The sequence below is a fragment of the Arvicanthis niloticus genome, chromosome 5 (genome assembly GCF_011762505.2).
Source record: "Arvicanthis niloticus isolate mArvNil1 chromosome 5, mArvNil1.pat.X, whole genome shotgun sequence".
Taxonomy (NCBI): Eukaryota; Metazoa; Chordata; class Mammalia; order Rodentia; family Muridae; genus Arvicanthis; species Arvicanthis niloticus.
In genome coordinates, this window is record NC_047662.1 from 49,994,382 (window position 1) to 50,012,721 (window position 18,340).

An 18,340-nucleotide genomic window follows, 5' to 3' on the forward strand; every position below is an offset into this window, starting at 1 on the left:
GAGCCCTCCTTGTATAGCCTTCCCTGCCCACAGTACCCAGTTTTATGAAAGAACTGACTAGGTTTAGATAATTACATCATGTAGCTAAGTGCTATTTCTTGAGTAGTCAGAAATAGTTCATGTTGCCAGGAGCATACAGGAAGACTATCACATTTAGCCAATGAAGTAAGGAAAGCTAACCAGACACAGTGTCCATGCTTATGCTATTCAAGTCTGTTTATACACCCTTCCTCCGGGAAGCTTGGTGTCCCAGTACTGTGGTCCTATGCTGTGGCCTATCCCACAGAAGTAAGCATGCCAGAGATCTAGGAAAACATTTCTGCTAGGAGCAGTATGTGCAAAAGTCTCAAGGGAAAACAAACAAACAAAAACCAAAAACAAATAAACAAACGCCATATCCTGAAACCAGACATGGTGGCAGACACCTATAATCCCAGTACTTGGGAGGTAAAGGCAGGAGGATCAGGAGTTCAAGGTTATAGTGAGTTCTAGGCTAGTTTGGGATACATGAGACTCTGAGGAAGAAAGAAAGAAAGAAAGAAAGAAAGAAAGAAAGAAACAAAGAAAGAAAGACAGAACGAAAGAAAGAGGGAGGGAGGGAGGGAGAAAATAGAGAGAACCCTAATTAGGGGTAGGAAAGATGAGTTAGCAGTTAAGAGCACTGGGTCATCTTAAAGCCCACTGGTCGTGGGCTTGATTCCCAGCACCCACGTGGCAGTTAACAGTCTGTAAGTTCTAAAGAATCAGACACCCTCTAGTAGCCTTAATGAGCATTGCATGTGTGTAATATACAGACATATATGCAGGCAAAGCACCCATACATATAAAATACTTTTAACTAAAAATTTTAAAAATTCGTAACAAATAAAGCTTGGAGGCTAAGGAGATGGTGTGCACCACCACCACCCTGCCCCAGGGCCGCCATCACCCAGACCCAGGGCCACCTTTTATTGTTTACTCAACCATACAGTTTCTCTGACTCTTACTGTGACATTGTCTCTCTAGAAGATGATACGTTCTCTGCAAGGGCAATATCGCCCCCAAGGGGGGCAGAAACGAGCTCTTGGAAGTTGAACAAAAACCAGTTAGAAATTATTTTTATGGAAACAGAGCTTAAACAGCTCTATCCCATATAACCAAGATTTTCAGTAGAACTTGGCATTGAGACATCCCTCGAGATCCTGGGGAGGTCCCTGCATCCAGAGACAACCACAAGTAAAGGTAAGAAACTCAATAGACCAATAGTCCCTTCAAAAGAAAAAAAACATGGTGGCTCATGTCTGTAGTTCCAGCACCCAGGAGGCTGAAGCATGAGGATTGCTGTGAATTCAAAACTAGCCTGGGCTACAGAATTAATTAGTCCATCTTGGGCTAAAGATTGAGACCTTGTCTCAGAAAAACAAAAGCACACGAGAAAGAAAGGGTGAGCGGCACCCACAGCAAAAACCGGAGATACAGGGGTGCTTTGTCTTTCTTGGCCCTACCCTGTGTTTCCTAAGAAATAAAATAAAGGGGATTAGCCTTGTCTCTGAGGCCCTTTTTGGTTCTGAAATCAGTCTCCTTAGCACTCAGTGTGTCTCTAAGAGTACAAACAGGCACCCACAGAGAGCCTTTGCTTCATCTGTGGATAATCTCTACTCACCCTTCTGTTTATTTGTTTGTTTGTGGTCCTGAGTCTGGTGCTGAGTTACTCCAGCCCCCTCTTTAGTTTTCAGCTTGTCCATTTCTCTCTCTCTCTCTCTCTGTCTCTCTCTCTCTGTTTCTGTGTGCATACATGTGTGCATGTGTGTCTACGTCTGTCTATCTGTCTCTCTGTGATTGTGTGCATGTGTGTTTATGTCTGTGTGTCTGTCTGTCTCTCTGTCTCTGTCTCTGTCTCTGTCTCTGTCTCTGTCTCTCTGTGTGTGTGTGTGTGTGTGTGTGTGTGTGTGTGTGTGTGTGTTTCACAGGCTCTCACTAAGTTGCCCTACAGAGTGAGTTTCAAACTTTCAATCCCCCTGCACCAGCCTCATAAGTAGCTGGGATAACCTGCCTGCTCCACCAACCCAACTCCCGCACCAGCCTTCATCTGCCCCTCCTCCTCCACTTCTAATGTGGTGGTGCCTGCTGACATATGTGAGCTGAGACTTGAGTGGGGCTGGTTCTGCAGAGCCAGGGAGATGAAACCATATGCTTCATGGCGGCAAGAAGATTGTACAAATGAACAGACTGCATTTTGAGCCCCCAACCCCTTCTTCTACAGCTGATTCCACCATGTCCAGATCAGCAAAGAACTCACTAGATGTAAAGGGACTGGTTTTTTGGGGGGGCGGGGGGAGGTCCCCACAAGCAAGCTTTGAGATGAGAAATGCAATGGCATTTCTCATTATATATATTTATATTGCAATATATATTTATTATAATTTATATTGCAATATATATTTGGGAATCAGCCAAGAAAATCCTGGTGGGAGAAATTAGATTCAAACTAGGGAAAGAGGGACCATTCAAGCAGATCCACCAGTAACTAGAGCTTCATTTTACTTGGGAAAGCTTGAAACAGTGTATCTATCCCACAGAAGAGAGAGGAGCTGGGGAACTTAGCCACCAAAATCTATCAGAGGAGGCTAGAAAGCCACTCTCTAGGAGACATTTACTCTAGCCAGCAGCACCTAAGACACTGTGGCCTCTGGCATCCAGAGAGTGCCCCGAGGCCAAAAGACCTGGATGAGCAGACAACTGCACAGGAAGAAAGGTGAGCAGGGAGGTAGAAAGAACACCCAGGCCTTTCCCTTCCCACCTTTCCCACGCCCTAAACATCACAAGGCCCAACCAGAGTCAGCACTGCCCCAATGACTTAACTGTGGCTCACAGCTGATGGCAGGAAGTCCAGGCTAGCAAGAAGTCCTTAACTCTCCATCACCCCTGAAGGGGGACCAAGGGCCAGGAACTGACTTCCTGCCAGCCTGTGGCCAAGCTACCTGAATCCTGATGCTCACTCAACTTATTTATGACATAGTTCAATCAAGATAAGAGATGACAAAGTGGTTAGACTGTAGAGTGCTGTGAAAATAGAAGATAGCTTCCCTGGACTGCCTACACTCCCTGAGCCCCTGACATGCTTTTGTCAGGCCACACAGCTGAGCTTGGGTGCTGTCTCATCTTTAGCCTTATACCTGCCTGTCGTTGCCATGCCAATACAATCCTTTGCCCTGACTCTGTGGGGTATCTTGCAGCCACCAGCCAGTCCTCCTCAGGACTCTGCTCCAGGGTGTCTCAGAAATTCTCTCTTGACCGACACCATGTGCAGTCAATAGAGCATCCTACCTCTGTGCACCCACAGTTCCCCAGAGTTTGTTGCTAGTTGTGTGTGTGTGTGTGAGTGTGTGTGTGTGTAGAGGCCAGAGGGCATTTTTCTAGGAGTCCATTTTGACCTTTCTTCTTGTTGAAACATGGTTTCTCTTGAGTTTTGCTGCATGGCATTTTTCAGGAGACCTGACCTGCCAGCTTCTGGTGAATTCTTCTGTCTCCACCTTCCATTTTTCAGTAGGAGTTCTGGTTACAAATGACTGCCACAGTACCTGGCCCCTTATATGGGTTCTGGGGAATCTAATTCAAGTTATTATATTTGCATGACAGGGGAGATGGTTCAGTAGGGACCTGGTTTTTGTGTTCCTATATACAGCATACTCATAGTACTCATTGAAAACTTGGATAATGGATAATGGTGAATGAATGAGAAGGTGTACCTCAAAGTACAAGCCACTGGAGAAGAGACAATGAGAGGATGCTAGGCATGGAATGCGGCCACATTATCCCCATTACCATTGGAGAACCTTGTAGCAGTGGTATGTTTCCTAACTTGAGTATAATCTAATTTAGAGCATTTGTTCACAATACTAGGGATATATGCCTCAAAGTTTGAGGCAGATTCCAAACCATTGATATCTACAATTTCAGTGTCTACCAATGTCCAAATGTTGGTGGGGTCTGGAAACCACTGCCATGCACTTGGGCTCCCCTCCAGCTAAAGCTGCATCTCTGCTGGCTGAGTGGTTCTTCCCTGGGCACCCAGTAACCACCAGTAGACCTGGAGTTTTCACTCTCAGCCTAGGTGTGTTCATGCAGCCTTGGTGTTCTCTGGATGGCACATTAATCACAGAATGTGACGATCGGAAGGGGCCTTAGAACTCTCAGAATTTAGACCTTAAGACTTGAGGTTGAAGCAGGTTCCTTAAGTAACAGTCGTTTCTTCTCTTCATCTATCAAACAGGAATAGCAATGTTTCACAGGGTTATTTTATATTTATAATAAAGCTAAGCACTCTCTCATTAGAGAATAAACCCGTGTCCTGGGCATAAGAAAGCTGGACAACTTTTTATTTGTCTCCATTGTATGGATCATCAAGTTATGACCTAGAGAAGGCAAACAAACCCCTAATCAATATCAAACCACTGATCTAAAGAACACATTTGTGTGTGTGTGTGTGCGTGCGTGCACACGCATGCTCGAGCATGTGTACATATGTACACACACACAGCATCCTTATAGAGGCCACAGGACAACTTGCAAAAATCAGGTCTCTCCTTCCACCATGTAGATCCTTGGGTATATTGAACTCAGGACATCCGGCTTGGTAGCAAGTCACTCTACCCATTGGGCAACCCTGACTGCTCCATACCCAGAGTTTAAACTTTTATGTCTTCATTTTACGTTGAAGGTTGTTTATTTTGACCAAATAGTAAGTTTATAAAAATCTTTCCCTAACTCACTAAGGAAGTTGTTCTTCCTAGACAATAGAAAGATTTCTCAGATGATAACACACCATGTGAAAAGTTGCAAATACAGCCAGGCACAGCAATAAACACCTGATCCCAGCACAGAGAGGCAAAGGCATAAAAAATGCCATGAGTTTGAGGCCAGCCTTGACTACATAGTGTTTCAGGCCTGCCTAGGCTACAATGTGAAAACCAAAGCTAGAAAGCAGTGTGGTAGAGAAATTATAGATACTATAGTCCTGGAACTCACTATGTAGTCCACACTGGGCTCTAACTCACAGATACCAGGCAGCCTCTACCTCCCAAGTATTGGGATTATAGGTCGGTGCCACCACAACCTAACTAATATTAATATAAAGATTTATTTGTTTTTATTTTTACATGTATGACTGTTTTGTCTGTGTACCACATGTGTACATGGAGCCCACAGGGGCCAGGTCAGAAGAAGCATCAGTTCCCCAGAACCGGAGTTACATCTGGCTGTGATCCACCGTGTGACCACAGTGTGGCTGAGAAACAAATTCTACAAGAGCAGCCAATGCTCTTAACCACTGAGCCACCTCTCCAGGCCTGAGCACTACACATTTGAAAACAGAATCTTTAAACACATTCCCTCAACTGCTCGGTCACCAAACTGGAGTTAGGGTTCCAGTATGCATTGGAGGAAGAAGAGATAATCCAGCCCATGACAGTTTGCATCCATTAAATGTTAAATTTTGAAATTTTGATTTTTTTCTGTGTGGCGGAGGCACAGGCAAGCATGTGCCACTACCTCTATGGGAGCTCGGCGGGCAGGCATCACGCTGTCTTCCCACCACGCTGAGGCAGAGCCTCTCTTGGTTCTGCTGCTGTACTGCATATTTCTGGCTGGCTACCTGAAGGGCCTGGAGCCCATTCTCCTGGGTCTGGCTCCCATCTGGCTGTAAGAGTGCCATGATCACAGATGAGAGTCACAACACTCATGGTCTGTATGTTTGTTTAGGGCAGGTTACTATCACTGTCACTATATAGCCCAGGCTGGCCTCTAACATACAGAGACCTACCTGCCTCTGCCTCCTGAGTGCTGGGATTAAATGTGTGTACCACCAAACCTAGATTGTTCAGTTCTTTCTCTTTTTTTTTATTAGACATTCCATTCGTTTACATCTCAAATAATATCCCACTTCCCAGTTACTCCTCCACAAGCCCCTTATCCCCAAACCTCTCCCTCCCTTTTGCCTCTGTGAGGGTGCTCCCCGACCTGTGCACCCTCTCCTGCCCCACCCCTCCAGCATCCCCCTACACTGGGGCATCAAACCTCCACAGGACCAAGAGCCTCCCCTTCCACTGATGTCAGACAAGGTCATTCTCTGCTACCTATGTATCTAGAGCCATGGATCCCTCCAGTTACACTCCATGGTTGCATGCTCAGTTCTTGTAAGTACGTCAAAGCTATACACTTTAGAAAGACTTAGAGGGCTTTTTAACTTTGGTTGGTTTGGCTTGGTTTGATTCAGTTCTTTGAGACAGAGTCTCTCATTCTCTAGAGTCACCACAGAATCTTAAATGTGGGATTACAGGCATGTCGTATGCCAGCATTTCCAGCTACAGAAGAATTACAAATTCAATGACCTCATGGTGTTTTATGCTTCATTAGTAAATTCTCTGTGATGAGGAGATGGTATTGGTAAACATTGAAGTAAGAGGTTTGAGAGAAGGAATATCATGGCGGTTCTCACTGGCCTTAGCATGGCTGCCAGGTATCAAACAACCAGGGTCATTGACTTCCAGGGTCATTCCCAATAGGACTGTGCCCTGAGCCTGTGAGCTGGCTCAGCAGATAAAAGCACCTGCCAACAGAGCTGAGTCTGATTCCTGACACCCACTCAGTGGAGGAAGAGGGCCAACTCTTGCAAACTGTGCTCTGACCTCCACACTTGTGCCATGGCACACAAACAACACACACACACACACACACGCAATAAGTAAATTAACTCAAAATAAAAAGACTGTGATATAAGAAACACAGCACTGTCTCTTTCAACTTTATGCTCCCTCCCAACCTCCACCACGTGACATCTGATAGGCACTCCATCAACATGGGTATTTGAATGGCATTCTGAAGCTGCACCACACCTGTCTTTTCTAAGCAGACCTCTTAGTTTCTCTTTCGCCCCAGGTACCAACATATTCATTGCCTGTGTCTGTGTGTGAATGTCATGTGGCCTTCACACAGTATTACCCTTGCTGTGTAGATACTTCACTGGAGTTTTCTCACTGGACTTCAGACTCCTTGGAGGGAGAAAAAAACATTCAGCACACAGCAGGGATTGACACCTTGTTGCCTCCAATCTGTGTCTCCTCGATTGATTAGACCCAGCTTGGCTCCCAGTCAGAGAGGACAGACATCCTGTCATGATGTGGCTCAACCACAAAGAGTGCCACATAAAAACTGCCTGAGGGGCTGGACTCAGCTCAGAGAGTAAGAGCTCTGGTGCACTCTGAGACGACCCAAGTTCAGTTCCCAGCACTCATGTCTGGCACCTCACACCTGCTGCAATTTCAGCTCCAAGTGATTGACACCCTCTTCTGGACTCCTCAGGCACCTTCACACGCACAACATTCACTCATAGACACAGACAAAGACACATACATAAAACTGTCTTTAAAAAAAAAAAAAAAAAAAAAGGCCAAGAAGTGGTGGTGCATGCCTATAATCCCAGCACTGGGGAGGCAGAGACAGGCAGATCTCTGAGTTTGAGGCCAGCCTGGTCCATAGCCCAAGTTTCAGAACAGCCAAGACAACACAGAAGATCCCTGTCTCGAAAAAACAAACAAACAAACAACAACAATCCCCCAAACCAGCTTGGAGCTAGGCATGGCGGGACATGGGACATACCTTTAATCCCCAAATTCCAGAGCCAGAGGCAAGGGACTCTCCACAAATTCAAGGCCCGCCTGGTCTACAAGAGTGAGTTCTTGTATGTAAAGAGATATGTTCTCAAAAAGTCGACAAATAAACAAAACCCAGCTTCCAGCATGGTTAAAAAAAAAAAAAAAAAAAAAAAGTCAGTCAGTCAGTAAACAAAAATAAACTCATGGCCTTTGGAAGCAACGCTGACCTCTCCCCAGCTCCTCTTCCTCGCTGCACTCCATCACTGACCAGGGCACTGCCAGCTTCCAAGGCTATATGAAAAACTGACAAAAGGATATATCTTTGTGTGGCATTAATTAAATGAGGGATATATTTGATTATGAATATGACTGAGAAATGTGTGTTTTTAGGATATATTATAGTAACTTTATCTTTCAAAATAGGTGACACTGCCTTTTTTTTCTTTACAAAAAGCATGCCTGACTTACATAATTGGAAAGAATATTAAAACATTATGAATACAGCACAATCACAGTGACGTATAAATGCGGTCCAGGTCCATAAGACGTGGTCCTCATACCTAGAGCCTTGGTGTGGAGAGATTTCCAAAATAACCAAGGATACCAGAGTAGCTGGCTAGGAGCAGCTGAGGCGTTTCTTGGTGCTCTAGCTATGTTTGGTGCCGTCTTGGGTTTCTACTGCTATGCTATAACATTATGACCAAAAAGCTGGGCGGTGGTGGCACACGCCTTTAATCCCAGCACTTGGGAGCCAGAGGCAGGCAGATTTCTGAGTTCAAGGCCAGCCTGGTCTACAGAGTGAGTTCCAGGACAGCCAGGGCTACACAGAGAAATGCTGTCTCAAAAACAAAAACAAAAACAAAACAAAACAAAACAAAAAACATTATGACCAAAAGCAACACAGAAAAGAAAGGCTTTGTGTCATCTTACAACTATCAGGTCACACTTGATCACTGGGGAAGTGAGGGGAAGTCTGAAGGCAGGAACTGAAGCAAAGGCTATGAAAGAGCACTGCGCACTGGCTTACTCTCTCGTGGCTTGCTCAGTTTGCTTTCTTATAAGCATCCAGAACCACTTGCCCAGAGACAGCACATCACACAGTGTACTGGCCCCTCCCTCATCAATCACAGGTTTGTCTTCAGGCCAATCTGATGAGAGACGTTTTCTCAATTGAGGGTCCTGCTTCTGAGATGAGTCTAGGTTGTGTCAAACTGACAAACAGAAAAACAGCATAGACACTACCGACTTGCAGTTTTCCTGTCTGCTTGAAAGATTCATGAAGATGACTGTGGTTCCGCAGGTCTGTAGAAAGCAGCAACAATGGAGAGGATCTGCTAATCTGACTGACTCATGTGCTTCCAACCCAATTTGCAAACATCAAGTCAGGAGCAGACAGTAGACCCTGGGACTCTGCAGAATGGAACTCCACTTCCTCAGTAAGCAAGTAGGAAGATGTTTCTGGAAGTGGCAGGCAAGGCCAACCAGCTGACATCTGGGTTTGTAGTATAGGGAAAGCAGCAGATATGCAGTTGTATTCTTAGACACACCCGCTCCCTTCACCCCAATCATCCAGCCCAATCATCCAGCAGCAGGCAGCACAATTAACCAGTCTCTAATGAGCATCTGTAGGGGCCAAGGTTGCTATAGTGTGAGTTAGAATCAAACCCAGTGTTAGACAACCCATGATCTCCACACCAAGTCCTTAGTTCAGCTTTAGATCTGAGGCCATCATGCCCCTGAGCATTGTCTAGCCTGGCAGGGATACTAGGGCCTGCCTGGTTGTGCCCAGCAAAGAGATTAATGTTAAGAAGAAAAACTTTTCAATGAAATAAAATGAAAAGTGTAATAGTATGTCATTTAAGAATTTTTCAGATGGGCCTGGCGGTGGTGGCGCACACCTTTAATCCCAGCACTTGGGTGGCAGAGGCAGGCAAATTTCTGAGTTCGAGGCCAGCCTGGTCTACAGAGTGAGTTCCAGGACAGCCAGGGCTACACAGAGAAACCCTATCTCGAAAAACCACAAAAAAAAAAAAAAAAAGAAAGAAATTTTCACATATACATTATAGCATTCTTATGCAGTCTAGTTTTTATATCATTATATTTTACAAGCATTAACCCAACAATCTGTTTATAGTCCTAACTCCTGCTTGCAGACCCTACTGGTAGCTTTGTACCTGCATGAGGACTATATGCATACACAAACACACATAATTTTTATCTTGGGAAAAATAAAAAGTGTGTGGCTAACACTTCAGATATCCATGTTGCATTTAAGAATCTGTTCATGGTTGGTGCCTGGAGCAGTCCTAGGGCACCAGCTCTGCACCCAATCCCCCCAAAACCCAGAGGAGGCTGGACTCCCAGGAGCTCTAACATACCCAGGATTGTAGGATGCCGAAGGAGCATGGTGGCTGCCAGAGCGACAGGTGAGACACGCTGATGCCAGGACAAAGAATGATGCTGACCTGTGAGCTTGCTGAGTGCCCTGACAATGGTGACTGGGAAGCTATATTGGACATAAGTTCCAGACCCAGTATTGCTTACCTATACCCCTGATGAGACAAGCTGCCTTGCCTCAAGTTTTAAGACCTTGTGGAACAGAGAACCAAAAAGAGAAGATATAATGACGCTTGTATTTTTCTTAAAGGTGACCAGTTACTCGGATTCAATCATGTGCTGGTCTAGAAATCAATCCAATAATGGAAATAACACTCTTCATTTGGAAGTCCGGTTCCTGACATTTTCAGAGACATATTTGGAAGTTAGCTGCAGATCTCTATGATGTTATGCTAGCGAGAGATAAAGTTGGGACAAGATCTAGATTTCAAACAAGTGTTAGTGCATGTGTTAAGGCTCTTTTAATTGTCAAGTTAAAATTACTTTTGTTTCTTCTACAGTATTTATTGTAAGTTGCATTGATTGTACACTTTCTAATTGTGTTAGTGTGCTGAAATCCAGCATGTCAATTTCGGAGGTCTATCTATCAACCAGCTTTTGTTTTAGTGCCCTGAGTATTAGAAAACCTTGATTCTCTGAAAAAAAAAAAAGCTTGCAAGTACTGGAAAAAGTGAGTCAGGATTTAAGCAGAAGCAAGAGGGTAGTGGGTTTGATTATTGCTGGTATAACAGCTTTAATTACATTCATTGCTAGCACTACGGCTTCTGCAATTGCTTTGACACAGAAGTTAAGACAACTACTTTTGTTAATCATTTAGCAAAAAATGTTACTAATGTGTTGACTATATAAGAGGATTTAGATAGGCATTTGGAACATCGGGTTGATGCTCTTTATCCTATTCAAGTTAATGGAAGGAGGTTCAGAGTTTAAGAGTAAAGAGCCATCTCGAGTGTCAGGCCAAATACCATTGGATTCATATTAGTTCTAAAATTTACAATGGTAGTCACTATAATTAGGAAAAAGTTTAAAGACATTTGCAGTGTATTTAGCATAATTCTAGCACCTCTCTGGATGTTTTAACTTTGCATAGTGAGCTTATGAATTTAAAGAATGCTGCTCTAGTGAGCGTTGATGCGACAGATACTGCTGATAAAATTATCCATGGCCTGAGGTCAGTATTTCTTTTTTGATCAAACTTCAAGAATATATAGCATATATAGCTTGATCATGCTAGCCCCTTTTGTCCTGGGAATACTTTTATTCCTGCCCATCATGTTAAAGCTTGTCTTTAACAACATCAACATGTTGGCAAAGTACATGACTTGAAACTGAAAATGGACACCCAGACAGAGTTATTAATTTAATAGGCTGGCAAGCCAAGAACACTTACGTTTCTACACAAAGCCTTACCAACCTAAGACAGAAGTGCATTGCTTTTGATAATTCATATTCCACAATGTGTAAGGAAGGCATTCTTGGCAGAACAACCTAAGACAGACGCAGTCTTCTTTATGAAATAAAAAAGGGAAAGAGGTGGAGAGCTTTTGGAACTGCTTGGCAAGAATCTGACATTGGCCAAGGACAAGGAAGTGGGCTTCAGGCAGGAACCTGACATTAGGGTAGAACAAAAAAGTAATTTCAGGCAGGAATATAAATATTAGGCTAGAACAAAGAAGTAATTTCAGGCAGGAATCTAAATATTAGGCTAGAACAAAGAAGTAGGCTTCAGACATGAAAATGACTTTGGGCTAGGACAGGGAAGTTGGCTGAGATATTTTTGTATTCCTGATAAGCCCTTAGAAAGAGTGATCATGTGAATGTTCACGGAATTTTTTTTTATTGCCTTGCTTGTTCTTTGACTATTTGTGTTTATTGTATTGCTTGTTCTTTGACTATTTGCATCTATTGTATTGATAGTTCTTCAACCTAGAACTGACCCTAATACTTGCATGTAATTAAAATGGTATAAAAGCAAAAAAAGAGGAGGGGGGATGGGATGGGATGGGGGTTTCTAGGGAGGGGAAATGGGGGAAGGGATGGCATCTAAAATGTAAATAAATAAAATATCCAAGAAAAAAAAAAAAAAAAGAATCTGCTCATTTGAGTACTTACTCTGAGTAAGAATATTGAGTACTTATTCTGAGTACTTACTCTGTATAGGAATTCTGAGTACTTACTCTATATAACAATACTGTTCATGCCACCGACAAAGCCTGGTCTAATTAGAGATGGATAGAGGGAAAGAGATCAGTAAAACATATTGTATAACATGTACGTGTACACGCACGCATACATCTAACTGTTAAATTCTACTACTTCTCTGCTTGCTTATTTGTGTGGTATGAGTGTGCGCTAGCGTGTGCCTGCTCATGTGAAGGTCGGAGGACAGATTTTACGAGAGTTGGGTTTTTTTGTTGTTTTTGTTTGTTTGTTTGTTGCTTTTGTTTTTTTGAAGACAAGATCTCACTACTTAACTCTGGTCAACTTGAACTCACTATGTAGACCAGGCTGGTCTTAAGCTCACAGAGATCCACCTGCCTCTACCTCCCAAGTGCTGGGATGAAAGGCATGTATCACTAGGCCCAGCTAGGAGTTGGTTCCTGCTTTCCACCTGACCAAGCCAGGGTCTCTCATTGTTCCTACTGCATGGCATATTTCTCACCTCCAATCTTCAGGTATCTTGGCATAGGAGGACTGGGATTACAGACACATCCCACCAAATCCAACTTTATACATGAGTTCCAACTTGAGTGAGCCATTAGGCTGCATGGCTAGCATCTTTGCCCACTGAGCCATCTCTACAGCTCATATTCTTTTAAATCTATGGGCATGTGGACGCCTCTAATGGGTTTCCAATATTCTCATTTTTCTGTTTTCTGTAGTGGGCTGAACACTCCTCTTGCAATCTTGTTTATTATTTTTCTTTTCAGTGTATTTTGATAGAGATAGCAAAGTTAAATTTGAATGCATAACCAACTAGGTTTGGGGAATTCTAGTACATTCTAAACTGGGGGTTTGAATTAATGAGTCTCTGAAAAACAGAGTTGTCCAGATTGTCATTAGTATTCTAGCTTCTGGTGTTTTGTCAGTTTGGGTCCTGAAAAGACTGGAGACCAGCAGATTTAATAATGGCAGTAGTGACTGAGTCCAGAAATAATAAAAACTGAAGCCATGTCTGCAAGAAAGCCCATACCTGTACAATTCTGTGTATATAGCTACAAAATTACAGCCAGCAACTGCAGACAGGAGAACCAAGAACAGCAGAGGAGCCCATGTTCTGTATGTCTGTGGCTGGATTCTCTCTTGGTAAGAAACTCTGAAAGGCTGGCTGTATTCCACTTTGGGGTAAACAGAGCAAGAGGGAATTTGGGGAATTGCTTATAAAAGGGCTTAAATGCTACCCAATTTTAACTAGCCTCCTACCTTTGTACACACTTTGTACCTGTCTCTGTCTTTCTTTGTCTAGCTCTCTTATGTGTGGCTGGGGATATGGTTCAGTGAAAGAAAACTTGCTGTGAATGTAGATCTAATAATCCCCACCACCACAAAAAAAATCATGTACACACACATAAACGCATGCATACACATGCATACACACATACATAGACAAATACATGCACATGCACACACACACACACACATAAAGGAAAGAGACAGACAGACAGAGATAGACACAGAGACAGACAGACAGACAGACAGACAGACAGGCAAGAGTGAGCACATTAAAAACAATAATGTTAGGAGCCAGGCCTGATGATGCACCCCGTTTATCCTAGCACTTGAAAGGCAGAAGCAGGCAGATCTCTGTGAGTTCAAGGAAGGCCTAGTCTACACAAAAATTTCCAAGACATTCAGGCCTACATACTGAGACCCTGCCTCAAACTACACACTCCCCCAACCAACAACAAAACCATGATATGTCAGCAGGGTGGCTTAGTGGATAAAGTGCTTGCCACCCAGCTTGATAAAGATCCTGGGATTCCCCAGCATAAAGGTAGAAGGAAAGGACCATCTCTGCAAATTGTTCTCCGACCTCCATGGGTTCACTGTGACATGTGTGTACCCATGTATATAATTATAATCCTATTAATAATAAATTATTTTGAATGACAAAAGAAGGCAGATAACTAGTGCTTATTGAGTACTCACTATATACCATAATATTTCTGCACTTTATATTTATTGACTAAAATTCAGACAATTCTGGGGCTGGAGAGATGGCTCAGGGGTTAACACCATTGGCTGACTCCTCCCGAGGATCTGGGTTTGGTTCCCAGCACCCACATTGCAGCTGACAGCCATCTGTAACTCTAGTTTAAAGGATCCGTTGCCCTCTTCTGATTTCTGAGGGTTCTTTAAACATGTGGTGCACAGAACATGCAGGAAAACACCCATATATACAAAAGCAAAACAAATAATTATAAATAATAATAAGAAAATTCAGGCATTTCAACCTGTGGCCCACAGACCACATCAGTCCCAGGAGAGTTATGAATACAGCAGCCTAATACATTTGTAGATGTCAGCATCATGTTACAATGTCACAAGGTTAAACACCCCTGGAATCATTGGGATAATCCTTTCAGTAATATCTCACTTTAGAAAAAGAATCAGATGAAACAAATTTTTTAAAAATTAGATCCTATGGGCCAGCCAAATGGCTCAGTGTGGAGAAACCCTGCTAACTAAGTCAAAGCCTACTAGCATCCAGATAGCCTTTCTGAACTCAGTGCAAAATAAGAACTCCCTTTACCAGAAGGGCTTCTCCTTCTCTGACCTTGTCTGGGGAGCTTAAAATCCCTACGCCCTCTACCTTCAGAATGCCACATAGCCTTGGTTAGATTACAGGTTCAGCTTCCTTTCTCCCAATATTCAAGCACCTGAGATTTCCCCATGCATCTCAGTACCTTAGCCTTCAGCCAACGACCTTAACCCACCCTAGATATTTCTGCTTCCTCCCCCAAAATTATATAACCCTTTATTCATCCCGATTAAAGTTGATCAGTCTCCCAGAAGTTGATCCTGGAATGTGTCCTCATTTCCGTTCATACTGACCGGCCATCCGAAATCCTGTTCATCCACTCTGCATTGCAGCCTTTGTCCTCGTGGCCTGGTGGCCAATGACCCCGGGGAGAAGGGAGACCTACAGTTCAGGAGGTAAAGGTACTTGCACCAAGCCTGATGAGCTGAGCTCAATCCCTGGGTCCACATGGTGGAAGGAGATAACCAGTCCCAAAAGTTTTCCTCAGGCCTGCAAATGAACATCACAGCACACACACACACACACACACACACACACGCTAAATACATGCACGATTTTATGTATATAATGTGCCACAAGTGTTTTGTAGACTTTTGTTGTTTGTTCGTTGTCTTTTGAGTCAGAATCTTACGTAGCCTAGTCCCACCATAGACTCACGGAATAGCAGATGGTAGCTCTGAACTCCTGAGTCTCTGCCTCTATCTTCCAAGAACTAGGATTATAGGCATGGACAACACACACACAGTTACCCCTCCCCCCCCCCAATTTTTTTAACAGTGCAGAAGAACAGAGAATAAGAATCAAGTGCTGCAAGACTTCATAACATTTACATCCTGACACTTACGAAATGTGACGTATGGTAGGTAGTAAGAAATCAAGCCTCAAGAAAAAACAAAGCCTTGATTTTTAAGTGTTACAAAGCTCTTGCTTTTGAATTGCTTGGTTTACAGAAATCACACATTCAGGATACTGGATAGCTTTTCTTTCATATTTGAGGAGTATTGTGATTTGATGAGCCATATCTGTACCTGGCTACCACCACCATGAGAGTCCGAGATCCTCGTGACAGTGCATCACAAAGGAGCAGACAGTTTTCCCCACAGACAGGGCTTTGTCATTAGTCATTACATGCCTGAGCAACAGTCTTGGCAAAATGTAAATCAAAGGAAGAAGCGGTGATAAAAAACGAGTTCTCACCTGCAGAGTTATTTTTGAAGAGCCAAGCCACAGATCGCAATTTATAAAGGAGCACAGTTTCTGAGAGTCAGGACACAGTGTGGCCAAGTGGTTAAGGTGATGGATTGCCCAGTCAGTCTCTGGGGGTATTCATAATGCTCACATTCTCAGCATGTAAATCTAGGATTCTAGGGCACTATAAAAAAATCAATCCACCCACAGACATGCGTGCACATAATTTAAAAATAATGAAAACCCTTTAAGAGCTATACAGGTTGGAGCTGGAATGATAGTTTACCAGGTCAGTGTTTGCTGTGCAAGCATGAGAACCCAAGTTCAGATCATCAAAGCCATAAAAAGCGGGGCACAGCAGCACACACCAGTAACCTCAGCACTTCATGGAGTAGAAACAGAAGGATGGCTATGGCCTGCTGGCAGGCAGCCGAGCTCCACTCTGTATGAGCAATCCTGTCTCAGAAGGATAGGGCCAAGAGATAGAGCAAGACACCTGAGATCTTCTTCTGGCCTCCATACAAAAGGCCTCTCTATATATTCATGCACACACATATGTGCTTATATTCCATACACAATACACATGTACACACATACACAGGGTTACAATGTATTTCATTAACTATAGTATCACTGAAGGACTAGATGGCAATGAGGAGACTCACTAGATATGTGTCTCTATCCTTGCACACGCACATGTACTCATGGTTTTGAGACAGGGCATCACCATGTAATTCTGGCTGAATGGTAACTTGCTATATAGACAAGGCTGGTCCCAAACTCTGAGATCCACCTGCCTCTTCCTCCAGAGTGCTGGAATTAAAAGCATGTGCCATAGAAATCTTTTAAAAAATATTTTTGATCAATTGATAGATAAATTAACTCTATGGTGTGTGTGTGTGTGTGTGTGTGTGTGTGTGTGTGTACCACTGCATGCACCTGAAGTTCAGAGAACAACTTGTAAGCGTCATTTTTCTTCTACCACGAAGGTCCCCAGGATCAGTCTCAGGTTGTCAGGCTTGCCTACAACCGTGCCTTTATCCACTCAGCCATCTTATAGACAAATCACTCATAAACATAAAAATAGGACTTTAAAATAGAAAACTCATATTTTTGTTTAACTTTTGCTTTCTGCTTTGAGATGAGACCTGCCACACTCTGTAGATTTGGCTGGCCTGGTAGACCGGGCTGTCTATAGCAATATGGGTTTTGTCTACTCAAATTCATGACTAATTTTATAGCTTATCTTTCAAAAGATATTCTTATTTTTAATTTCCAGGAGACAAAAGTTCTAGAGAAACGATACAGTGGCTGAGCTCTTGCAGAAGATCTGAGTTCGGATCCCAGCAACCGCATTAGGCAGTTTACAACTGCTTGTAACTCCAATTCCAGAGGAGCCCGATGCCTTTGGCCTCTATGAACACTGGCAGCCAAATGCACACGTGCATGCTTGCAAGTGTGCAAACACAACAAAGATAATCATAAATTTAAAAATCCAAACAAGTAAATAAATAAACACCACCAACAACAAAAAGACGGCTACAACCATAGCAGGATGAGTGGTTTACAGTTGTTACAAAGGTTAAGGCAAATCACAGAGGCAAAGAGGAAATCCTGTGTGTGCAAGAGTGCATAAGTATGCTATCCTGTGACATGTTCATCTCTGGGCTAGAGCATTGACGACTGCCATAGCTGGAAATCAATACATAGCTGGAGATGTTGGAGGAACACTCCAGTCTTTAAAGAACATTTTATTCTAGTCATAGAAGTACTAGGTATTTGGAGTAATAGTACCGATTGATAGGGAGATATTGACTGATATGACACAAGCAAAGTATTTAAATGTTACTCTGAGTTAATAACTTTTTGAAAGCTAATGTCAGGGGCTGAAGAGACAGTTCCATGACTAAGATCGCTTGTTCTTGCGGAGGACCAGGGTTCAAGTCCCAGTACCCACAGAGCTGCTCATAATTGTCTATAACTTTAGTTTTAACTTCTTCCTCTGACTTCTGAGGGCATGTAGAACACAGATACACATGCAAGCAAAACACTCATACATAAGACAATGGCTAAGATCAGGCCAATGAGACAGCTCAGTGAGGTCAGGCAGTGAGATGGCTCAGCGGATGCCAAGCCCAACAACCTGAGTTCAATCCTCAGGACCCACAAGATGGAAGGAGAGAACTGCCTCTCACTCCCACATATGAGTTATGGCCTGTGTGTATGAGTGCAAACACACACACAAAATAAATAAATTGAAATGAAAATTTTAAACGCTAATGTGGGGCCAGAGAGAGAGAGAGAGCTCAGTGGTTAAGGGCACATACTGCTCTTCCAGAGGACCTGGCTTGGTTTCCATCAC

At 43.3% G+C, this 18,340-nt stretch overlaps 1 long non-coding RNA gene across 1 annotated transcript in view; it reads right to left on the reverse strand.

Moving 5' to 3' along the window:
- The window catches only part of LOC143442221 (uncharacterized), a 45,975-nt gene that overhangs the window by 27,000 nt on the left and 635 nt on the right, over positions 1 to 18,340 (reverse strand). The gene's annotated exons all lie outside the window — the stretch shown is intronic.